Source organism: Bombyx mori, chromosome 19, assembly GCF_030269925.1.
Source record: "Bombyx mori chromosome 19, ASM3026992v2".
In the NCBI taxonomy this organism is placed as follows: domain Eukaryota; kingdom Metazoa; phylum Arthropoda; class Insecta; order Lepidoptera; family Bombycidae; genus Bombyx; species Bombyx mori.
Window position 1 is genome coordinate 12,384,829 of NC_085125.1, and position 24,152 is coordinate 12,408,980.

Sequence of the window (24,152 nt, forward strand, 5' to 3'; positions counted from 1 at the left end):
ATCAGGAGCCAACGCGCGGCCGCGTTATCGCAGGTGACGCCGGGCTGCTGCGCCGGCAGTCCGCCACAAAGCCTCGTACTGATCGCGCGTTTCTCTCATTATTGTATTTTCATATATTTGTTAGTCGTTTGTTTTGTGTCTCGTTAATTTGTTAATAATCTGTAGTGTATCGTGTTGTCGTAATATAGAACTATTTCTCGTATTGTTTCGTTTAATTTTTTATATCCAGTAAACTCCAGTCGTGCGTCGGAGCGGACACACACACTTTTTTTTTTTTTATTTGTACATGATAGATTTAGCTGTGTATAATCTTGTAACTGTACAGTTCTAATGTGTTTTCAAATAAATTATTAAAACTATAATATAACTAGTCAGGTCATAAGTATTGTCACACAGTAAAAACTTTTCTTTTAGAATACTAAGCCACAAAAAAAAATATTGAATTCGAATTTCGAATTGTTCATAAAAATAAAAATGTATACTTTTAGAATTTTACTCATTTTTAAATATGGAGTGGACGCTTAAAGAAGACCGTGTTGCAGTTATTGCGTTGCATCGTTGCGGTTACGCGTCAATTCAAAATTTTAACATACTGAAAAATTCGAATATAACCAAAAGATTCGTTTATCGTACCATCAAACGATACAATGAAGACTCTAGTGTAGATGACAGGTCAAGAAGTGGTCGCCCTCGGTCTGTTAGGACTCCAGCAGTGATAAAAGCTGTGAAGGCGCTCATTCAAAGAAATCCCAAACGTAAGCAAAAACTGTTGGCCCTGCAGATGGGGTTAAGCAGAACCACGGTGAAAAGGGTGTTAAATGAAGACTTAGGGCTTCGGGCATATCGAAGAAAAACAGGACATCGTTTGAATGCTCGTCTAATGGACCTGAGACTAAAGAGATTCCGCGCTTTGTTGAAGCGGTACGCGGGAAAAAAATATCGGGAAATTCTTTTTTCGGATGAAAAATTTTTTACCGTAGAAGAGAGCTACAACAAACAAAATGATAAGGTGGACGCACACAGTAGTGAAGAAGCGAGCAACCGTATTCCGCGTGTCCAACGAGGTCATTTTCCATCCTCGCTCATGGTATGGTTGGGAGTTTCTTATTGGGGCTTAACAGAGGTACATTTTTGTGAGAAAAGTGTAAAAACGAATGCAGGTGTGTATCAAAATACAGTCCTGACGAACCTTGTGGAACCTGTTTCTCATACCATGTTCAATAACAGGCACTGGGTATTCCAACAAGATTCGGCGCCAGCTCATAGAGCGAAGAGCACTCAAGACTGGCTGGCGGCGCGTGAAATCGACTTCATCCGGCACGAAGACTGGCCCTCCTCCAGTCCAGATTTGAATCCATTAGATTACAAGATATGGCAACACTTGGAGGAAAAGGCGTGCTCAAAGCCTCATCCCAATTTGGAGTCACTCAAGACATCCTTGATTAAGGCAGCCGCCGATATTAACATGGACCTCGTTCGTGCTGCGATAGACGACTGGCCGCGCAGATTGAAGGCCTGTATTCAAAATCACGGAGGTCATTTTGAATAAACTTTAGTGTCATAAGAATCTATGTTTTGTTAAGTTCATTTTGGTATATGAATAGTTACATAATGAATAAACTTGTTTCAATTATTTTACATTAAACATGTGACAGAATTTATGACCTGACTATGTATAGTTTGGAAGATGATATTAAAAATGTTTAATTTGATTGATTGAACAAGTAAAGAGCAAGATCAGTTTTTACGGGCAGCTCAATACAGTATCAGTAGCTTAAAGCATTTCAATGCTTTGTTTATCTACTAAATCAGAGATTTCAATAATAAACTTATGCAAGTCAGATGTCGGACTCATTTCGTATAGACGCATGTCAGATTCCAGTGCCTCCGTGGAGACTACCATTTAAGAAATGTGGGCAGAAGAGTGTGAGGGTAATCCTCACGGCTGTCCCATAGAATGAGCAAGCTGCCTTAAGGATAGAACCCGGGTGAGGTGCATGACATTCTACGGTCTACCAAACTCCACCACCCAGCTTGAGACATGAGTTCTAGGTCTCAATAGTATATCACATGACGCCTTCGCGGCAGAAAAAGGCATCACGATCCTCTTTATTCATTGAGCTCATCTTGATTAGGACTATACTGACTTGGTACTATTTCTGCCGTGAAGCAGTAATGCGTTTCGGTTTGAAGGTCAGGGCAGCCGTTGTAACTATAGGTACTTGAGACCTCAGAACTGATATCTCAAGGTGCGTGGCGCATTTACGTTATAGATGTCTGTCTACAGTAACCAATTAACACCAGGTGGGCTGTGAGCTCGTCCACTCATGTAAGCAATAAAAAAAAATGGAAGAAGCTTTTTGTTTTGTGTACATATATGTATGTATGTATATGTATTTCACTAGATTGGTACACCGCGCGTAGTTCGTTTCCAAATGATTCTTGTCCACCTAATGGTTGTCTGGAAGAGATCGCTCTTAGCGATAAGACCGCCAATCGTACTTTTTCGTGTTTAATGTATCGCACTGTTTATTTGTTTTTTGGTGTACAATAAACAATACTCTCTCTCTCTCTCTCTCTCCCTATCTCTCTTTCCCTCTCTCTCTCTCTTTGTTAACAATGTGACCTGTGGTACGAAAATGAATTTCCCATTCATTTCTGAGGAGTTCATTTCAGTACATTTTACGTTAGCGTTGCATTTCCCGACGGTGAAACATGAAATTGACCTGACAGAGGAAAGGATAATGTAATTCAATATTTCAGTTCTCCGGCGGCTCTCAATACAGAAATTATGGTACAAAGGAATTTAGACTTTAAGGCTCACGTAACAAAGTACAGTTTTATATTGAAAAAAAGTTTTTGATATATTAAAATACTAGATGAGGTATTTTTTTCGTTGTGGCGAAAATAAATTACGATTTACTTGGTAATTTTTTTTAAGATTTAAGAATCGACTTCTCACAGAAGATAGTCAATTAGATATACATTAGATACTAGCTGACCCGACAAATTTCGTAGTGCCTCAATCGATAGATAAGACCTAAACTTTTGCATAAAATAAACTTAAAACAAACAAAAGGAATCCGTCCGACGGGGGACACATCGAAGGGAAAACAAAATTGTTATATATATTTTATTTACGCCCCCGCAACTGGTGTAGGGAGTCCAACACTCATATAAATATTAGCATATCCATTAAGTACATGTATTTTCTACATAGATACCAACTTTCAAGTCAATCGGATGCATGGTTCAGTAGTTATAACGGAACATCCGTAAAACCACTGTAGATTTATATATTAGTATAGATTAGAGATATATCAAATAGATATTAGAAAACAATACATAATTAGTCTGACTATGAATTAGGAGAAATGCGAACACAGCCTGCGTAGTTACACGCAATAACCCTTTATTACCCCCCGGTTTTAAATAAGGTTAATTATTGCCTAAGCGGATTTACACAGATCATCACAACTTCAATGCCGTCACCTACTGCCGTAGCTATATTGAGACCTCATAGAACTCATATCTCAAGGTGGGTGGCGGCATTAACCACTTAACAACGGGTGGGCTGTGACTCATCCAATCATCTATGCAATAATAATAAAAAAATACCTTGAGATTTCCCGTACGTATTTAAATTATTCAATAATCACGCATATTACAAGTCTGGCGAATTTAATTTCTATTACATAATGTTAGGTATTAATTACTTCACCATAGAAGTTATTTTTAAGAAGTATTAACGAAGTAGATAGAATTTTTTTTTATTGCCCTTGTAGGCAGACGAGCATACGGCCCACCTGATGGTGAGTGGTTACCGTCGCCCATGGACTTCAGCAATGTCAGGGGCAGAGCCAAGCCGCTGCCTACCTAAATCAAATCGGGACTTCTTGCGAGATTAGGTTAGTATTGGTTAAATTAGAGATTCAAGAGTCGTTTATCACCGTTAAATATGAGTACATCACTTGTATTTTTCTTTATGACCTCAAGTACTGACGTCGTAAACTCAGTCATAGGGGTATCGTTTTACGTATGTATATCTATTGAGACACGGTAATGCATTTGAATGTTAGAATTATTCATCAAGCTGAGGTTTTTTTTTTTTTTTTTTTTTTTCTACAGGAGAAAATCGCCGGATCCCCACCCGCGCGGCAGGTGGGGTATGTGGGAGTTGAACCTCACTAAAAACTCCTGCCGCTCACAACCGGCGCCCTACCTCGGACCGGGCCGGAGCCCAGTCGGGGCTATTGAAACGGCGGGACAGGGTTGACGCAGAGCACATTACATCCATCCCACCGTCCCACGGACGCCGGACCGGTGGCCGCCAGCGAAACGACCACCGGTTCCCTCGTTCAGCGGGCCGAGAGCCCGCTTTGATGGCGCCGCGTTACACCTTCCCCCAGAGCGGTCGGGGGAACGCGGTCTACCATCACCCGGCTTCCTATTGCGGGTGAGCGTGCATAGCACGCCACCCCTCGTCTGGGTCCCTCCCCGCACAAAACGGGTGGGACCCCTAGCTCTTAGGGGGCCAGGTCACGGATACGACCCCGGTCCCGACCCCCTGCTCGGCGGCGGCGGGTTTCTGCGTAGTGAGGAGAGCTTTCCCTCACTCGCCCCGCCGCCTCCTTCTGCGAGATGGTGCACTCGCAGAAGTCGAGCATAGCCTTCCATGACTCATCGCTGCCAAGCATCGACGCCACGACGCCAGGCAGCGACAAGTCAGGTCCTATCTTTGCGACCAGGACACGGCGCTGCACCTCCCAAGCGGGGCAGACAGCGAGCGTATGCTCCGCCGTGTCCAGGTCGTGTCCACAATGGTGACACCTCGTCGTCGGCTCAGCCCCTATCCGGCGCAGGTACTTCCCGAAGCATCCGTGCCCGGTCAGCACCTGCACCAGACGAAAGGTGAGACGTCCCTCGCCACGATTCACCCAGTCATCAAAGACCGGGTAAACCGCCTCGACGGTCCGTAGCCCCCACGTGGGGTTGGCCAATCGCCTCGACCACGACTCGAGCACGGACCGCCGAGAATGGGCCTTCCGCGCCCGCAGCTCACTCTCGGGGACACGCGCCACGCCCCGAGCACGAAGCTCGCTGCGCCACCGATAGTCGGCAGCGAGCGACTCCGCCTCCAGCTCCCATGGCGGCGTCCCCGCCAAAACACACGCCGCCTCGAAGGAGACGGTGCGATATCCGCGGATGACCCTGATGGCAACGGTGCGCTGCGGCCGGCGCAAGAACCGAGCCATAGTGGCCCGGTTGCGCGGCTCAGCCCACACAGGTGCACCGTACAGGGCCATCGATCGCACCACCCCCGCGTAGAGACGGCGCACAACCTGATCCGGTCCCCCAATATTCGGGAGCAGCCGGCTCAAAGAACCGGCCGTCCCCATCAATCGGGGGACCAGCTCCGCAAAGTGAGCACGAAAGGCCCACCGGCTGTCCAACACGAGGCCGAGGTACTTCAACTGCACCCCGACCCCTATCCGGACGCCTCCAACCACGATGTGGGTGTCAACGGGTGGCGCCCTCCGCGGCCCGTGAAACCACAGAGCCTCGGATTTATTGAGCGCCACGTCGAGACCCAGCCTCCTTATCCTTCCGACGACGAGGGCCACTCCCGCTGTGGCGAGACGGGCAGACTCCCTAAAATCATCCCCCCGGGCCACGACCAACGTGTCGTCCGCGTAACAAATAACGCGGAGGCCCGGGAGGAGGGTGCCCCTCAGCACCCAGTCGTACCCGATATTCCACAAGAGGGGGCCGAGAACCGACCCCTGCGGAACACCACGCACGACCGGAAAACGATGAAGGGTCCCACCGTACCCGGTACATACGACCGACCTGGCCCCCAAATAGGACCCAATCAGCCGGCGGAGGTAGAGGGGCACTCCATGCCTCTCCAGTGCCCCCCCTATCACGGTCCAGGGCAGAGTGTTAAATGCGTTGGCGATGTCAAGAGACACCGCCAGCGCCACCCCACCCCGAGAAACGGCCTCGTCCGAGAGGGACCGCACGCGAAGAATTGCATCCACGGTCGAACGGCCCTCCCGGAAGCCGTACTGCTCCGCCGACAGGTCAGGCCCCACCCCGACCAGGTGCCGAACGATGCGGGCAGCCAGAATACGTTCCAGCAATTTTCCCGCCTCGTCCAGCAGCACGATAGGACGATACCCGGCGGCTGTATCCACCGGGCGCCCCTCCTTCCTCAACAACACAAGTCTACCCGTCCGCCAGAGCGACGGAAACCGTCCCGACTCCAAGCAGCCATTATATAGCTCAAGGAGCCGGTCCCCCAGGGCACCGAGGGCCAAGGCCAATACCCGGCCGTGGACTCCGTCCGGGCCGGGGGCCGTGTCTCTCGCAGTCATCTTGACAACGGCCACCCGGAGCTCTGCCTCGGTAATACGAGGCACCTCAGCAGGAGCTTGGCCGTCGACGGTGTCAGACGGCCCGCCCATAGCGGGAGGGACAAAACCCTCCCGCTCCTGCGGGAACAACGCCGAAACGATGTCCCGCAGCTGCTGGGGCTGGAGACGCTCAGTCATAGAGGGGGCCCACGGGCGCAACTTGCCGCGTACCAATTTGTATGGGCTCCCCCACGGATCCGCTTCGAGCGCCTCCAAGAGTCTCTCCATGTTCTGCTCCTTGGCCCGCCTGATGGCCAGCCGCAGGGCGTCCTTCGCAGCGCGATATTCGCGGTGCAGCCGAGCTTCCTCCTCCGCGAACGCGACGGGCTCGTCGCGCCGCAGGCGGCGGCGACGGCGGTGTCTAGTGCACCGGCGGCTCGCCCGAATGGAGACCGCACGCAGTCTTGCAATTTCGGGCGACCACCAGGGCGACTGTCGCCGTCCAGAGTGCCGAGAGCCGACCCGGGGCATCGAGGCATCACATATGCGGTGCATCGCGCCCCGGAACCATTCGGCCTCGGTTTCCACATCGACAGGTTGTGGGCGCTTGGGCGCCCACGCCGCCACCATAGAGGCCTCCACCAGGAGCTCCCTGTTCAGGAGCTTCAGTGCCCACCTAGGGAATGACCGGGATGTACTCTGCGGGGGGTCAACCCCGCGGGCACCTGCAGCCGGCGTCGGCGCAGGGGCAGAAAGATCGTACCGGATATACCGGTGATCGGACAACGATTCCGCCCCCACCACCACTCTCCAGCCGAGGATGCGCCGTGCGACGGGCGAGCTCGCGAACGTCAAGTCCACGATAGACTCGCCCGTCCACCGCACGCAAGTCGCGATCGAGCCCCTATTAACGATACAGAGACCGACCGCGACCGCCCACTCCTCCAGCAGCCTACCACGAGCGTCCGTGAATGGGGAACCCCAAGCGACAGACTTCGCATTGAAGTCCCCCGCCAGTATCACTGAACGGGGAGCGAGGTGACGAGCGATCACCTCTAGCCCGTCCAGGAACCGCTCGAACTCGACGGTAGGCCGATTCGGAGAAAAGTACACCCCGATCACGACGATATTTTCTAACTGTACCGCGACGATCCCGGGGCCCCTGGTCACCATCGCCAGGGGGGGGACCATCGCGGTTCTTCTGATATGTATGGCCGCCAAGCCATCAACGTCCCCAAACCAACAGTCATCCGCTGGGGGAACGAAGTATGGCTCGGCGACCACAGCCACGTCAATTGACCACTCCGCCATGGTCTGGAGCAACATGTCCTGAGCCCCAGCGGAGTGGTTCAAGTTTCCCTGCAGGAAGCGATAGGTGTGATCCATTAAGACTGAACCACATCCATCGCTCCCTCCCCTACTCCATTGCCCCCGCTATCGGGCGCGAACGCCTCAGCGGGGGACAAAGTGCCGGCCGGTGCTCCCCCGGCCAACCGCTTCTTTTGACGCCGCTTAGCTTGGCGGCGCCGATTTCGTTCAGCATTCTTGCTGGCCGGAGGGCAGGCCTTGCCCCCGGCCCGGTGGTCAGCCTTGCGCCCGGCCGCCGCACATAATAAGCAGTGCGGCGCAGCCGAGCACACGGCCGCCTTGTGTCCCGGCTGACCACAGCGAAAGCACAATCCGCTGCGGTCAACGGCACTCGCGCATTTAGCAAGGCAGTGCCCAGTGCTGAAGCATCTGAGGCACCGCCAGGCGCGTGGTTCGAGAAGGCGCACGCGGGCCGCTATCCAGCCCACGCGCAACCTGCCCGGTTCCCCCGACGGTCTCCCGGGCGGAGGAGCAGCCAAGGAGGTGGCCGCCTCTACCGGGCAACGCACCCAAACAGAGCCAGCCCCGGTATAACCGAGGCGCAGCTCGCCTACGGTTATATTCTCCAGGGCGCAGTTGCCCCGGGTGGCAATAGCCGCCGCCACCTCATCCTTAGTGGTGCAGTCGTCCAGGCCGGTCACTCTCAATTCAGCCATTTTGACCGGCCTGTGCACTCGAACCTCCTCCTCAGGCAGAACCGTACGGAGCTTCGCCGCCAGACGCTCCGCGATGCCGGAACTATCGGCACCGGGACACTCTAGTAGTTTGGCCCCATTGGCCGTCAGCCTACAGCGGAGGCCCTCCCCCGCCCCGATCTCGTCCAGATCAATAGCCGCGCACGCCCGGGAGACTACATCTCCGTATGACACGCCCTTGGCCTCGGCGGCCGGCAGCAGCGTTAAGACCACTGCCGCCGACCGCGGCGCGCGCGTCGACTTCTTCTTCGTCTTCTTTTTCTTGGCGGCCACAGGCGCTCGACCCTGTTGGGGAGCAGCCTGAGACGCCGCAGTGGCCGGTGCTCCACCCACTTGGGGAGCTGTCGGTACGGCCCTCTTGGCACCCCGCCGGGCCACCACATTCCACCCCTCGTCCATGTTAGACGGGGGCGGGGGCAGCGGACGGGGTTGAGGCGCTTGCGATGTGCACTTCGCGTTAGCGCCGCCCCCCCGCTTGGCTCTGTCTCGCCACGGGCCCGCCCTAGTGGCTGGAGCCTGTACGGGGGTGGAGCGGGTCACTGCAGCACCCGACACCGCGGCATGTGTAGACGCAGGCCGTTCAGCGTCACCAGCGACAATACGTTTCGCTTCGAGAGCCGCCAGCCCGCCACCCAGCCTTTCCATTACAGCCTGGACGGTGCGATCGATAATCTCGTCCAGGCTGTAGCAATTCGGTTCCGGCAGGCCCAAGATCCGTGGCCCCGCGGATCCCTGCTGCCGCTCGACGGCCGTCGCCTCCCTAGACCGCGGCGACGGGAGACGCGAACGCCGCTGTACCGCCCGCGATGGTGGCAGCACGGGCCACGGGTCGCCAGCCGCCGCTGAGGGACAGGGACCCCGAGGGACCCCGGAGACCAGCGGCGACACCGCCGGCACAGATGCCGGAGGAGTCCGCGACCCAGCGGCACGCGGCAACGCGGGCGACGACCTCGTCGCGGCTACCCGCTTGGTAGCAGCAACCTTGCCATCGGGCCGCTGCTGCGCCTGTAGCCGTGCTCGGAGCCTCGAATTCTCCGCCATCAGCTGCACCACCTGGTCATTGGCGGAAGCAACCGAAGGCAGAACCTTCGAGACTCGCGAGACGACTTCCCGCAGCCTGCGGCCAGCAGCTTTGGTTTTGGCACTGGTCGCCGCATACGACTTGACGGTCTTCATGGCCTTGCCTATGACCAAGGCAGGGTCCCGAAGACCGCCCTCCTCCTCTTCCGTCGTCCGCCCGTCCAGCGAGGCGACAGACATCGACGCCGATGACGGCGCCGGTGACGGTTCGCCCTTCCCCCGAGCGGGTCTCCCTTTAGGGGGCGGCATCTCCTCCGCGGCAGAGGCCGAATCGGAGACTACCACCACTTTCTCCGGTGGGGCATCCGTGTCAGAGGACGACGTTTGCCCCCCCTCCCCTTCGCGGGAAGAAACTCCCCTTGATTTTCTCTTCCGCCTAACTTTCCCTTTCGGGCCAGCCGCCTCGCAGTCGCTGACGAGCGCAGAGCGCGTCGAGCCAGCGCTGGCACACCTCGGTTCGACGGGTTTTCCGCTGCCCGTCGCACAGCCCCCTTCATCGTGGCATGCTTTGCCCCCCCCAGAATACGTGGGGCAGCATGCTCCCACCGAAGTGGAAGCACGGAGGGATTCTCCACCTAGAGTGGTACCCTCCTGGGGTAACGTTTTTTGTAAGTTTGCCATCATTCATTTCGTTCCTTTGTTATTTAACCAGGGGTCGGTCCCCTGGGACGGCCCTCACGACTGGACACCCTCCAGCCACTCATCTCATCACCGGGCACGTCACAGGCTTAGGATTAGGGCATTTTTTATAGAGGTTTGCATCCTCGCGGCCCCTACTAGGCAGCGGCCCCCGCCCCCCACCAAGTGGGGATTACGGTATGGGACAACCCTTGGGACTAGACTCCCTCCAGCCATTCATCCCATCGTCAGGTGTCAAAAACTTGGGATTGGGGCATTTTTTATAGAGGTTCGCATCCTCACGGCTCCTGCTAGGCAGCAGCCCCCGTCCCCTACTCGGTAGGGATTGCGGTGTGCTTCTTCGAAGCCACGCCGGTAAACCGGTACCCCCCTTTGGGGGGCCTTCCCCTGTAGCCGCCAAGAGGCAGCCGGGGACATGGCAACCAGCGACCGGAAGGGAGTGCCCTCCGGTTCACTTCTCATCCACGTGGGGTCTACCATTACTGACAGACCCACACGTCTGACCACGGTGTGGCCACGCCGGCGTACCGGTACCCTCCTCTGGAGGGCCTTCCCCTTTAGCAGCCAAAAAGCTGCCGGGGACATGGCCTAGCATTCAAGACGGCTCCAGAAGGGAGCCATCTCCCGCTTCACGCACCCTTTGTCCAGCAAAGGTGGGAAAACGGGAACACGGTGTGCAGTCCTCTTTGTTCACGGCACCCCTGTGCAGACAACGCTGCTCCACGGTATCGGGGTGCACGCTTAAGCCCCACCGCCGCGACAAGGCGAGACCACGTTCGGTGGGGATCAAGCTGAGGTTAGCATTAGTTTGGATGCACTATACAAAACAAGGTTTTTTAGGCCAGTAGATTTTAAAGGCGTGGCCAAAACACCTTTAAATTCTAATTGTATTTATTGATTGTAAGACAAAATTTCTAGGTTGAACTTTTTCCCTACTCTAGGTTAAACTGTTCCCAGCGGAGATTATTAATACATGCACAAAGTTAATAAGATCGGATTTATGTCTCATCCAGTGCGATTCTACATCTGTGATAAAAACATAAAATTTACTTGTGAAGACTCTGGGATCGGATGCAGCTGGAATGCTGATACGCTTGTATCAGAAGCGTCATTCTTTTCCTGTTTTCGAATTTGACTTAAAAGACATACATATGAATACTAAACATAGCCTCATGTTCTTTCACAATGCGCGCATTTACCCAATGGACATCTGAAGAAGATACCCTTACTTTTAATCGATTTGTTTTTTAAGCCCTTGTAGGCCAACGAGCATACGGCCCACCTGATGGGGAATGGTTACCGTCGCTCATAACTGTCGACAATTCCAGGGGCAAAGCCGCTACCCCCGTATGGTACATGTAAGTTTTGATTTTATGCAGATAGTATATTTTTTTATATCTGTGTTTAATAAGCAATGTTAATTAGATAATTATTCGACGTTACGTATACTTTACAGTTTGCATGTGTTAAAACGCATTGATCTTGATAGATCGCACGTGTAGGTACATCAAAGAAGGTTTGCGTAGAGTTCTCAGCAATAGGCTGTGGCTTGGCAGGACCCCTGGCATTTCTGATGTCCCTAAGCAGAAGCAACTACTTACGTCAGGTGGGACCGATGTTCGTCTGTAAACAATAGCAAAAAAAAGCTATTGTGTACCGATTTGAAGAATACAATACATGTTTTTTTTATTACAATTACAAGCAAAAATTCGACTTTTTTTTTTAGTGCCGTTGTAGGCAGACGAGCATACGGCCCACCTGATAGTGAGTGGTTACCGTCGCCCATGGACTTCAGCGATGCCAGGGGCAGAGCCAAGCCGCTGCCTACCGCTCGACTTATCTTTAATGTTGGTTGTGCATTAACGTTGAAGTTTCGAACCATTTTCGGTGATGTGGTATAAACTCTAATGTTGGTCTAATTATTGGCCAACGACATTGGCCTTCATTTTCGTTAGTCCATTTTTTCTTTTTCTTTCTTTGATGGGTGGACAAGCTCACAGCCCACCTGGTGTTAAGTGATTACTGGAGTTCATTGACATCTACAATGTAAATGCGCCACCCACCTTGAGATATAAGTTCTAAGGTCTCAAAGATCTCAAGTATAGTTACAGCGGCTTCTCCACCCTTCAAACCGAAACGCGTAACTGCTTCACGACAGAAATAGGCAGGATGGTGGTATCTACCCGTGCGGACTCACAAGAGGTCCTACCACTAGTAATTACGCAAATTATAGGTATAATTTGGCGGGTCCAAACTAACATACAAATGGACTATAAAACTAAATATCATTTCACATAATCCGTCACAGAACGCGTCTGTCGCAGATCTACTAAACTACCACGTTCCATGTTCGTACGTGATTCCAGATGGTGTTAAAAAAAAAAACTGGACTACCACTGTCATAGTGCTTAAAATAAAAATGTCACAGCCTAAAAAGTTTAGAGCCAGCCACACGTGAAACGGAACGTGGAACGAACGTGGTACGCTTTTGTAATTTTATAGACAGGGGTACTTTTTCGTGGGAGAGTTGATATTACAAAGTAACAATTATTTTATTTGGCTACTAAATAATTAAGTATTTATGAGTCTGAGTGTTATGATCACTGAAGTATGAAACCTATGGAAATGAAACGCTAAACATGGCGCATTTTCGGCCTCATTAGGCATTTACGTATATTCATGTTTCACTATAAGTACGCACTGAAATACTGTTATATTGTTTTCCTGCGAGTTACAGTGCTGGGTAAGAACGAGATAGATATATGTTTAAGTGTGTGCCTTCAAAATGGATGCTATTTATTTAAGTAATTGTACGTATAGAACAATATGTCGTGTCCCTATTATAAAGGTATGGTTATAATGACTTGATTTTCTAAACGTCAAGTTAACATCATATACAAAGAATATTGTTTTTGTACCGAATAATGTACCATATGGGTTTTTTTTTAAACGTCACCGAAGAAGTAGATTTGTGATAGTCCTAGTATATGTATGTTGCGTAAATATGCCGCGAATACAGTAACCGTGAATATGGAAAAGCACGTTTACAAAGGACATTCGGTGGACACTTACTTTTTAACAATGTGCATGACAATGTACAGACGTTATCCGCGAATAAGAAAATATTTAGCCGCGAATAATTATCGAATAATTAGGTCGCATTTTTTTAATCCGCGAATAGTGAAAATGTGAATGAAGAAAACGCGAATAAGTAGCTTTTACTGCATAATAGGTATATTTCGAATTGTTCTGACACAATAACTAAGGGAATCCAAATCTTTTGCCTTGATACTGAGGGTTGTAATCGCCCCAATTTCTTTATGTTCACGATAGTTTAACAACAAACTCAATCCCTAGCAGGGCAATCAACCTTGATTGGAATCTTAAAGTTTCCCGGGACCTAGTCAGACCAACGCTGGCAAAACCAAGGAAATATGATCGAAAAAGTACAATTTACGAATACATTTTTTTACATCCAACACCATATTTTAGATTAAAAATCAAATAACACGTACCACCGTCATGTAACGTTAAGAATTCACGAAACCAATACTAGTACATAGTAACAGAACCGAAAGTATCTACGCGTCGCGTCAAGCGGTTTCAAGCATGATAATAATCTTCTTCTTAGTCGAATACTTCATTGCTGAAGGTCATGTCCCCAAAAGCCCTTCGTGGCTCTTTGTACCATCAGCTTCCATTTGCTTCGGTTTTCGGCTTCTCTCAGGGCGTTCGCAACAGAGAGTCCAGTGAGCGCAGTTATCTGATCCGACCAACGGTTTGGTGGCCGGCCGGCGGGTCTTTTCCCTTCTACCTTGCCCACCACAATCAATCTTTCAAGGTTGTCTGGTGGAAGCCGAGCAATGTGACCAAAGTAACCAAGAACCTTCTGGTAGCAAATAGTCGACAGTCTCGTTTCTATACGAGGTGGCTCGATAATAATATCTGACTATTAATACTGCCCCTGGAAACGTAGCCACAAAAAGTACTCACACCTTATTTTCCTAGTTAACTCTTTAGTTCCTATCTTGAACATTAGTAGGGCACGTTCTGAGCCTGTATGTATAGGAACCACTCTGCTATTTAGCACTTCTGCTGCTAAACAATAATCATTTTCGACTCCAACACTTCAAAGTATAATATTATTTTAGAACTTAAATCTCAAAGGTCATACCGCCAGTTTTATTTTTCCTGGTGGTAGGACCTCTTGTGAGTTTGCGTGGGTAAGTACCACCGCCCTGCTTATTTCTGCCGTGAAGCAGTAATGCGTTTCGGTTGGCAGGGTGGGGCAGCCGTTGTAACTATACTTGAGATCTTAGAACTTATATCTCAAGGTGGGTGGCGTATTTACGTTGTAGATGTTTATGGGTTCCAGTAACCACTTAAAACCAGGTGGGCTGTGAGCTTGTCCACCCATCTAAGCAATAAAAAAAGGTTAACCCAAAATTCTTGTTTTTCGGCAAACGCCAAAAATGTAATTGAAGAAGTAAAGCTCTAAGGTCTCAAGTATAGTTACAACGGCTGGCCCACCCTTCAAACCGAAACGCATTACTGCTTCACGGCAGAAATAGGCAGGGCGGTAGTACCTACACGTGCTGACTCACAAGAGGTCCTACCACCAGTAATTACGCAAATTATAATTTTGCGGGTTAAGCAACTTCAATTCTAAAGGTGCAAGATGCGCTTTCGATGAGTAAGCCCGGTCTCTGTGTTAATATTCACTCGTGTACATAAACGCTGCAAACAATAGGGTTCCGCTAGATTACAGCAAAGCCCTAAATCCGGTTGCTCGGTCTGCGACGTGTGGTGTGTACAAGTGCTCCGTTTGTAGTACAGCAGAGGGCAAGTAGGGACGTAAAGTGCCCCTGTGTTTTACTTTTTAATATTTAGCTGTTTGTTGGAATATATCGTCTTCTTGCAATAAAACTGTATAATCTTAAAACTTCACTCACTGGTGGTAGGCCTCTTGGGAGTCCGCACGGGTAGGTACCACCACCCCGCCTATTTCCGCCGTGAAGCAGTAATGCGTTTCGGTTCGAAGGGTGGGGTAGCCGTTGTAACTATACTGAGATCTTAGAACTCATATCTCGAGGTGGGTGGCGCATTTACGTTGTAGATGTCTATGGGCTCCAGTAACCACTTAACACTAGGTGGGCTGTGAGCTCGTCCATCCACCTAAGCAATAAAAAAAAATTACTAATTTTACAGGAGAATTTTTTAAAGGTTTAACATGTGATATTTCTATATATAATAATGAATTGCTGTTCGTTAGTCTCGCTAAAACTCGAGAACGACTGAACTGATTTGGCTAATTTTGGTCTTGAATTATTGTGGAAGTCCAGAGAAAGTTTAAAAGGTAGATAAATATGAAAATGCTCGGAATTAAAAAAAAATTACAATTTTGTTATCCCTTTGATGTGTCCCCCGTCGGACGGATTCCTTTTGTTTGTTTTAAGTTTATTTTATACAAAAGTTTAGGTCTTTTATTTATCAATTGAGGCACTACGAAGTCTGCCGGGTCAGCTAGTCTTTAATATTAATCATCTTTGCAATGTTTATTTTTAATTTTTTACCAGTTACAGTATCTGTCTTTTAAAGTATGATAAAAGGATATATTAATTTTGTTAATAGTAGTCAAAACATAGGTAAACTAAAAAAAAAGCTATGCTGTTTTGACAGTATTTAAGAGAAAAATATTCATGATACCAAATGATTCCGCATATTTTAACTGAATTTCGAATATTTTTGGAAATTGTACACTTTTAATGCGAAACGACCATACGTATGTCTTTTGATTCTAAAGCTATTTCAAGGCTTATAGAAAGATAAAGACAGGGTGTTTGCATTTGGATTTAGAGGGCCAAATAATGTCTACCTTGAGACGTGATGTTACCCAGTGAAGTCTCAATTAAAACGAAATAAATGTCCTAATCTCCAAAACACTGTGATCGCTGCATGACTAAAATTGTCAAAATATGCAAAACGCATATGCAAAAAATAATAGCAGCCGAAAAACCGGAAATAATACAATTTTTACATGCTGTAGAACAAAATCTTCACTATCATCGGAAAATTCAAATTTTAATTCGTAACATATATTGATGATCGATCGATGACGAGCTCGCAGCTCATCTGATATTAGGCAAAGGGAATCCATTGAGCTCACACCGTGAATGCCACCACCCACCTTGAGATATGGGGACGAAATCTTAGCTGTACGGTAGATGCCCCACACCAGAACGCATGGCTGCTTCGCGGCAGAAATAGCCGAAGATAATTGTTGCTATTTTTTTTTTTCTACCTAAGCTGATAGTCTTGAGAGGCAGTGCTGGCGTAACCGAGCGAATGCTATTCATGCGAGCTAAACACCACACAACAAACAATTACGTGAGAGTACAAGTTAAAAAGTTTTCATTTTTATTAGACGATGTTATTCCTTCCTCGTGGAAGTCATATGTAGTACCTTGTGAGTGTTAGAAAAGTGGTACCTTGCTGCGGGATTTTAGGACTGACATAGTCGCATCGGTTGATGCGTGTATTCCAAGCATTTTAAACTTAAAGACATATTGATTCTAACTGCAAACAGAAAGAAAATGCTTTTATTTTATTTTTATTAGGTGGACAATGGGATGATAAATGATGATAAATGATAAATGGGATCACCTGTGGAAAATACTAGCAGAATTGGGAGTACCGCAACATCTGGTCCTACTGCTACATAACCTGTACATTAATAACCAGGGAATCATTAGAGTGGAGGAAACAATCTCTGCCCCCTTTAAATTTAGAAAGGGCGTAAGGCAAGGCTGCATATTATCTCCAGTCCTTTTCAATATCTATGGAGAGTATATTATGAGACGGACTTGTGAAGGCTGGGATGGTGGAGTTACCATTGGTGGAGTAAAATTGTCCAACCTCCGATACGCCGACGACACCACTCTTCTCGCGGCTAATGAAAGCGAGATGGCTGCTCTCATGAGCAAGCTTGAAAAAATTAGCCTCGAACTTGGTCTTGCCATTAACCGATCCAAAACAAAAGTGATGGTAATAGACCGCATGAACAAACTGGAGCACACGGGGTCACTGCATCTTAAACCAACAGAAAGATTCATATACCTGGGCTCCATGATTGCGAATACTGGATCGTGCGAGCCTGAGATTCGAAGACGTATCGGGATAGCAAAAACTGCCATGTCTCAGCTTGATAGCATCTGGTCCGATAGAAACATCTCCATAAAAACCAAGCGTAAACTTGTAACAAGTCTTGTGTTTTCTATTTTCTTATATGGGGCGGAGACATGGACTCTGAAGAAGGCTGATCGAAGTCGGATCGACGCGTTTGAGATGTGGTGCTGGAGGAAAATGCTGCGGATTTCCTGGACGGCGCATCGGACAAACGCATCAATCCTGGAAGAACTAGGCGTCTCCTTAAGACTCTACACCATTTGCCTACGTAGGATTTTAGAGTTTTTCGGTCACGTTGCGAGAAAAAAGGGTGACAATCTCGAAAGACTTCTCATCACCGGCAAAGTGGAAGGAAAGAGGCCTAGGGGGCGTAGTCCCATGCGCTGGTCCGATCAGATCAAGACGACTTTGGAATCCAGCATCAATGTCGCTATCCACTGCGCGGAGGACAGAAGTGAATGGAAGAACATAGTCCTGACAAAAGTGCTCAGTAAAGGTCACGACCCTCAGAACTGAGGAATACGACGCACGGAGGAGGAGGTGGACAAGCTCACGGCCCGCCTGGTGTTAAGTGGCTACCGGAGCTCATAGACATCTACAACGTAAATGCCGCCAACTACCGGATGCCGGATATTTACTGGTGGTAGGACCTTTTGTGAGTCCGCCCGGGTAGGAACCACCACCCTGCCTATTTCTGCCGTGAAGCAGTAATGCGTTTCAGTTTCAAGGGTGGGGCAGCCGTTATAACTATACTTGAGACCTTAGAACTTATGTCTCAAGGTGGGTGGCGCATTTACGTTGTTTAAGTCTATGGGCTCCAGTAACCACTTAACAACAGGTGGACTGTGAACTCCTTCAACCACCTAAGCAATAAAAAAACAAAAAAAAAAAAAAAAATGCGAATACCCGTTTAAATAAAATTACCTTTCTGATCTCTAGTGAATTCTAACCAATCTTCTCTATTTTCTATTTCTCGATGTTTTTTTTACTGAACAGCTTATCAAGAAAAATCTAATTATTGAAAATGTTAATAAAAAAGACGACAATCTTTAGGGGACACCCGGGTTTGAACCGGGGGCCTATCGATCTGCAGTCGATTGCTCTACCACTGAGCTATATCCCCAATGAAGGAATGCTCCTAAAATCCCTTTATCATATACGTAGAAATAGAGTATACGTGCGTGTCAAATATTTTGAAATCATTATAAAGTCACCAATAACTCGCGTATTATCAAGTTTGAAATGTGAGTACGCACGTAAGCTAAGCTGATTTAATTAAACAACAAAGTAAAGACGAGGCTGCAAATAACCAATGCCACTTACTTTATCTTGCAATTAAAAACGGTCTGAGTTCGTGTTATTATAATTAATGGTGATTGTAACCTCTGTCTGTCTGTTTGAGGGTGAATGATGATATTCGTTAAGGAGGAACCCAGGCCCCCTCAAGCCAGGTGTACCTAATTCTGTTAATGCGTATATTGTAGGAGTATTTTCTATCGCCCAGCATTCTTTTTTTATTGCTTAGATGGGTGGACGAGCTCACAGTCCACCTGGTGTTAAGTGGTTACTGGAGCCTATAGACATCCACAATGTAAATGCGCCACCCACTTTGAGATATAAGTTCTAAGGTCTCAAGTATAGTTACAACGGCTGCCCCACCCTTCAAACCGAAACGCATTACTGCTTCACGGCAGAAATAGGCAGGGCTGTGGTACCTACCCGTGCGGACTCACAAGAGGTCCTACCACCAGTAAAAGGGTGAATTATGATAATCATTAAGGAGGAACCCAGGTCCCCTCAAGAAAGTTTTACCTTTTTCTGTTAATGCATAGATTGTGGAGTATTTTCCATCGCCCATATGGCTTGCATTATTATTACCACTAAGTGTCCCTAATTATACTGCCTCGAACCCGTTCAATGACTTAAACCTCGTATTCATGAAAGGTTGGGATGTAGAGTCCGGTCGGCCATGTGTGTTTGAAAAGGTTTTGAGTGGAAGAGGATGGTCTGAACATGCCCTATGAATTAACAACGGCCACACGCAAATTCCTAGCGCCTTACGGCCCTTGGCAACGTTTTCGCTATCGGATTAAGGGCGATTCGTATCTCGAACTGCATCTTAAAGGCTTTTGTTAATGTCGGTTCGTATCTGTGGAAGGGCTTTCGGCAAACCACTTCTAAATACATTTAAAGCTATTTTTACGGCTTAATCTCGTGTTTTTGTTGTCACTGCATTATTCCTTAAGTTTCGAATATTTAACAGTTTTTACAGTACGCAGACTAGCATACGACCCATCTAATGGTAAGCGGTTACCGTCATGAACTTTAGCAATGGCAGGAGCAGAGCCAAGCCACTCTCTACCGTTAAGTACTCTCCATAAGCCTCGTTTGAAGAAGGACATGTCATAGCGATCGGGAAACACCATGGGAGAGGCTCATTCTAAAGCCGGATGGCACGTGGCAAAAAAGTAAGTTTATACAAAATATTAAGTATGAAAACTATAACTTATTGTGTACGTGACATAATATGAATCGTAAAATTGTGATTTAAAAATTATGACTCATTGCTTTGTACATACGTCACAATGTCTTGCAATAATGTGTGTATATTGCAAAATAACATTTCGTTAATGTTAACAATTAATCATCATTTTCCAATGTACACTTACCGGGGATATAGCTCAGTGGTAGAGCAATCGACTGCAGATCGATAGGCCCCCGGTTCAAACCCGGGTGTCCCCTAAGGTTTCTTTTTATTTCCAAAAACATTGCAGATAACTGTTTACTTTAGAAATGTTCATAATCTAAAAACATCGGGGATATAGCTCAGTGGTAGTGCAATCGACTGCAGATCGATAGGCCCCCGGTTCAAACCCGGGTGTCCCCTAAACTTTCTTTTTATTTCCAAAAACATTGCAGATAACTGTTTACTTTAGAAATGTTCATAGTCTAGAAACATCGGGGATATAGCTCAGTGGTAGAGCAATCGACTGCAGATCGATAGGCCCCCGGTTCAAACCCGGGTGTCCCCTTCTTAAATCTCCTTTTATGTCTATTTGTACAATTTTTGAGATGATAAATCAAAACTTATTAAATTATTAACACTGCTATTCACAATAAATACAAGTATAAAAAATATTTTATGTTTTACAAAAACTATTTTATTATTTATTAAATAAAAAATAAAATAAAATAAAAAAGCCTTTTATATCACCCTTAAAAAAACTCAGCTTTTATTATTATAAATTATTATCATTCTTTTTCTTCCTAGTCTTCTCTTGACAGAGTGGTCGTGGTCATGCATCAGTCGGATCCTGCGATACTGATGCTCTCGGGATGCGACGCCATTATTTTATTATTTTTATTTAATTACTTTGAATCGTTTTGTATTAAGTTTAGGGTGAACCCCTCTGTTTGAGGGTAAAGGTCTCCGTCAAAGATACTCAATTTAAATAAAAATAAAATTATTTTATTTTTTAAATAAATACTATCAATTTGTTAATGCTACCGAGGTAATATCCTGCCTAACTGCATTAAGGGGACCTTGGAACCCATCAGAAGAAAGCTAAATCATAGCGCTGGGAAATCCGCGAGAAGAGTTGCTCGTTTTGAAACCCAACAAAGCGCAAAGCTCCATGTGTAGATATAAATATCTCCTCAGTTCTTGGCCTAATTATTAACGGACTGGTGTAGCTAAAATTCTATAAAATTGTAGGGTGGCACGATGAAAAAAATCCATTGTGTAATAGAACTAAATCCGCGAAATAAATGAATTAATATGCATTTTATAATTAAAGGCTTAATTATAAAATGCATATTATAATTAAAGGCTTAATTATAAAATGCATATTATAAAATCATGAGACGGATAACGGAAGTGAATAAATACCAAAGGAAGAAATAGTAACAATCCTGTGTGCCTTCAATATTGACATGATAAAGATTCGAGTAGCAATACCACACAAACGGTAAAGATATTATTAATATTAAAAAAGGGATTACTGATCTGGAATATATCTTATTCTTCTTGCTTGCTTATTTTTATTCATAATATGTTTTCTTATCATGCTGCATAGGGATTCAGCATGAGTTTTACGACCGGACTCATGTTTGATGTCAACCCTCCTTACATCTCTATATAGGTATATCTATTGCAACGTGCCACAGAGAAGGACTGTACCTATTTCTGTCATTGGTGTTTATCATCATGGTGCCATACATAGTGTGTGTTATGGTGTATTCATCCTTTTTTTGATTCTATGGTTTACATTTTATAATTAAAAATAAATACAGTTTTTTTTTTTAATTACTACAAGATATAAATATGACATTTTATACCATTTTCTGTATTTTAATAATAATTTTATGAAAGTGGAATAAATTAAACTTAAAATTAATCGACCGCAGACAACTTCAAACAAAAACAACATAATTTTCAAAATCACTCCACAGAAGGAAAAAAATGAACAAATCGGTAATGTATTAGAAAACACATACAGTCGGAAATAATTACATGCAATCTCCTCCTTTCTTGAAATCGGTTCAAAAACATAATAAAACTATGCCTTCGTTCTTGTTAGTAAGTTCTGAAAGTTACAGAAACTTTGCCCATAAAATACTAAATAAGACACTCGGAGTCCACTACTAAATAAATACTGGAAATGTAAAGATAAAAACTATGCCATTCTTTGCTTTAGTTGCCATGCATAGAGTTAGCGTTATTTTAAAGTTAGCAGCTTTATACTTTCTTCGTGGGCTAGGACTGCGGATATCAGCTTCAAGGCTGGAAAGAGGCTTTTTTTCCTACCTATGCTGATAGCCTAGAGAGGCTATATCAGCCTTACCCTAGCGTGTAGATGAGCTCATGGTGCTCAAACCGGAGGTGTTGCTAGCACTGGCCCTAGCAAGAGCAGTGCTTCGCAGAATCTACTAGCGGATCGAAAACACGACTCACTGAGAACATGCAGCGAGAAACTCAGTGGGCTGTGCCTATGGGTTCAGTTATTCGCCAAGCCCTTCGTCATAAGCGACGGGTTCGGCGAGGACGGTGCCCTCTGCTTGAGGTACCTAAAAGCACCTTTAATAGATTGGGAGAATCCGTAATGACGTGTAATAATGATGCAATACACGAAATACGTTTCATAATCTCGTCATCAGAAGTTGTCGCCTCTAAAGAATTAACATAAGACACGCAATGTACTCGTAACAAAGTGACGCGACTATACCGGTGTTAAAATCCTGCAGGCAGACAAAACTTTTATTAACGGGTAATTCGCGGATTTTTTTATTGCTTAGATGGGCGGACGAGCTCACAGCCCACCTGTTGTTAAGCGGTTACTGGAGCCCATAAACACCTACAATGTAAATGCGCCACTCACCTTGAGATATAAGTTCTAAGGTCTCAGTATAGTTACAACGGCTGCCCCACCCTTCAAACCGAAACGCATTACTGCTTCACGACAGAAATAGGCGGGGTGGTGGTACCTACCCGTGCGGACTTACAAGAGATCCTACCACCAGTAAAAAATAGCGTAAGGGGCTATTCCATCTACGCCCGGACGGGTAGGTGAGCTCACGGGCTGAACTTATGAGAATTTGGTAACACTGACCCGAGCATGAGCAGTGCTTCGCAGGATCTACCGCGCCGGATTCAAATAACAACCCACTGAGAAAATCCGGTGAGAAACTCAGAAGATGCAAATTTGGTATATGCACCAAAGTGTCCATATAAAAACCAACCCAAATTAATGAGAAACTGTTCAAAGACTGTTGAGACTCGTGATAAACTGCCCATTTATAACTCAACTCTGAAACGTTCGAACCACAATAAACTTTCATTTTGCACGTTACTAACCCTCGAATGGAAACATTGGGCGTTGATCGTTGATTTAGTGTTATTAAGTTGTCATCCGCCGGCCTTCGGGGCCTTTTTCGACGTCGGACAATAGCCGATTTACGAGTTAACATATTGTTTGTGTTACGATCGGGTGCAATACGAATCTCAATATTAAAATCTTTGAATTATTAATAGTTCAGCGAAGGCTTAATGGAGTTTCTTTGTTGCAAACGGAAACAGACACCCGCGCAAACGCAAAATAAAAAAGATGTGTGATGTCGTGGGACACCGGATAGGAACGTAGTTCCTTATTATAAAAATATTAATTTTAAGTTCTATTCGAGGTATAAAGAAAATAATTATTCGGGTAAATATTGTTTATTATGATTTTTGTATTGATAAAAAAAAACTACTTTACAAACTTATCAACTTTATATTATTCACAATGATTAATAAAAAATATATAATAATAATATACAAATAAACAGATATTTATATGAATAATAATAATAACTGTCATCACATAGAATATACATTAGACACTGTATATCCATCATACTAAGACTATACATAAATAATAAAAATCTTACGTTACGGACGTTTTCTCCCGATTAGGGTACCCCTCCGCATCGTCCCATAAGGGACTTCGTTCCAAAAAGGTTTTTACTTCGATTGGGAATCGAGTGCGAGACAATGGTAGGGTTAAAGTTGTTTTTTTGTAGGCACGGTTTCTTTATGTTCTTCCAGCCCACGAGGTAAGTAATTAGTGGAGCTGGACATCACATAGCGAATACGACCTACCACCTCGAAACGCCATTCCGGGTCGCAATTTGATTTAAAAACGGCTGCCACGCCCTGTAATGTAAATTACCGTTAGTGTATTGTGAAGCCACAATCGTTTCTGTCGCAAATCAACTATTATTCATTATGAATGCCAGTTTACGTATATTTTTTATCTACTCTGCATAACTTTTGCAAAAAAGTTGTTTTATG

General features: G+C 46.3%; 4 non-coding genes across 4 annotated transcripts; 3 read left to right on the forward strand and 1 right to left on the reverse strand.

Annotated features, from left to right (window-relative positions):
• Nucleotides 1-18,374: 18,374 nt before the first annotated feature.
• Nucleotides 18,375-18,446, reverse strand: TRNAC-GCA (transfer RNA cysteine (anticodon GCA)). The gene has a single exon. It is a non-coding gene; the product is annotated as a tRNA-Cys (tRNA).
• A 1,547-nt stretch (nucleotides 18,447-19,993) lies between these two features.
• Nucleotides 19,994-20,065, forward strand: TRNAC-GCA (transfer RNA cysteine (anticodon GCA)). The gene has a single exon. It is a non-coding gene; the product is annotated as a tRNA-Cys (tRNA).
• A 73-nt stretch (nucleotides 20,066-20,138) lies between these two features.
• Nucleotides 20,139-20,210, forward strand: TRNAC-GCA (transfer RNA cysteine (anticodon GCA)). The gene has a single exon. It is a non-coding gene; the product is annotated as a tRNA-Cys (tRNA).
• A 73-nt stretch (nucleotides 20,211-20,283) lies between these two features.
• Nucleotides 20,284-20,355, forward strand: TRNAC-GCA (transfer RNA cysteine (anticodon GCA)). Its single transcript has one exon. It is a non-coding gene; the product is annotated as a tRNA-Cys (tRNA).
• The last annotated feature ends 3,797 nt before the right edge of the window (nucleotides 20,356-24,152 follow it).